General features: G+C 37.7%; 1 protein-coding gene across 1 annotated transcript in view; it reads right to left on the reverse strand.

Annotated features, from left to right (window-relative positions):
- The window catches only part of LOC101561028 (olfactory receptor 183-like), a 5,995-nt gene that overhangs the window by 751 nt on the left and 3,370 nt on the right, over positions 1-1,874 (reverse strand). The window lies entirely within an intron of this gene.

Raw genomic sequence — 1,874 nt, forward strand, 5'->3', positions numbered from 1 at the left:
AGAACAAGCTTAGTAAAGCACAGGGACCGCGGTTCGATCCCCCAGCACCACATGCCAGCCAGCCCTGCCCCCTGGTGGGCTGAGCTGGCCAAACACACACACACACACACACACACACACACACACACACACACACACAAACGATAAATAAACTTTAAAAAATAATATCTGCACTAAAGAATCAAATTCAGAAAAATATAGAGGAAACCCAGTGCCCATGCAGAACAACTGCGGAGGACACTAGCTCGGCTGAAATGCATGAATTAATAGCAGCGATAGAAAATAAGCAACAGCAGAAAGATATAGAGGAAATCAGAAGGCAATTCTTACCCGAAATAAAAAAGAACTCTCAGAACTCATAGCATCTGAAGTAAAGAAGCAATTACAGAAACATAGGGAGGAAAACCAAGCAGAAAAAAACACTGCAGTAAAAGAATTTATAACTGCTTCTAAAGAAGATATTGATAAACAAAATAGAGGAGACTAGAAAAAATGACGGATTCCATGAATGAGCAACACAGGAAAGAAATAGATCGCATGAAGCAGAGTCAAAGAGATAGGAAAATAAATCCCAATCACAAGCTTGCAAAACCGTTTAAGTGAATGTGAAGACAGAGTTTCAGATCATAAAGATGCTGGTGCAGCTAGTGAAAAGGTAAGAAAAGATCTCTTAAAAACAACAAGGATGCAGGAGAGAATAATCCATCACCTGCAAGATGACGCAAAGATGAACAATGTGAGACTAATAGGCATCAATGATAAAGAAGGAGTCAATATAAATGACATTAAAAAAATATGGGCAGAAGTAATAGAAGAAAGCTTCCAAAGTATGAGGAAACAATCTGATATCCAGGTAACTTAGTTACACAGAACACCAAGTAACCTGAATCCAATGAAAAACACATCGAGACATGTAATAGTCAAGATCCCAGAAATTCAGCACAAGAATAATATACTGAAAGCTGATAGAGAAAAGAAGCAGATCACATTCAAAGGAAAACCCATCAGAATTATGGCCGACTTCTCTTCACAAACAATGCAACCAAGAAGAACATGGAGCAGAGTACTTCAGGTCTTCTATGAAAAGAAATTCTAGCCCAGAATACTATACCCTTCAAAACTCTCTTTCAAGATTGATGGAGAAGTGAAATACTTCCATGACAAAGAACAGCTAAAGAATTTCGCTATGACAAAGCCAGTCTTACACAGGCTACTGAAAAATGTTCTAGAGAGGGACCAAAACGATCAGAACTCCATGAATGAGATCAGAAACAACCAACTAAATAGGGTAAGCAATTAAACACAGTAGAAAAAGGAGTAAAAGATAACAGGTAAATAACATGGCAACTGTAAGTCAATGCAGCTCAATTGTACCCATCAATGTAAGTGGACTCAATTCACCAATTAAGAGAAATAGACTGGCACAGTGGATTAGGAAACAAAATCCAACAATATGCTATATACAAGAAACATATTTCACTCATAAAGACATTCATAGGCTGAAAGTCAAAGGATGGAACACAATTCTACATGCCCCGGCACCTCAGAAAAAAGTAAGGGTAGCAAACATTTTCTCAGACACACACTTATCTCCAAAAGATAGGTCAACCAGACAAAAACTTAGCAAAGAAATAACAGAACTGTACCAGAGTTTGAAACAAATGGACTTGGTGGACATATTCAGAGTGTTCCACACAAACACAGCTGAATACATATTTTTCTCAGCTGCACATGGGTCATTTTCTAAAATAGACCACATACTGGTTCATAGGTCATGCTTAACTATATGCAAGAAAACAGAAATTATCCCATACACATTATCTGACCACAGTGCAATGAAACTGGAAATAAATGACAAAAGAAACCAGAAAAGA

This window comes from Octodon degus, unplaced genomic scaffold, assembly GCF_000260255.1.
Source record: "Octodon degus isolate 3935 unplaced genomic scaffold, OctDeg1.0 scaffold00081, whole genome shotgun sequence".
NCBI lineage: Eukaryota > Metazoa > Chordata > Mammalia > Rodentia > Octodontidae > Octodon > Octodon degus.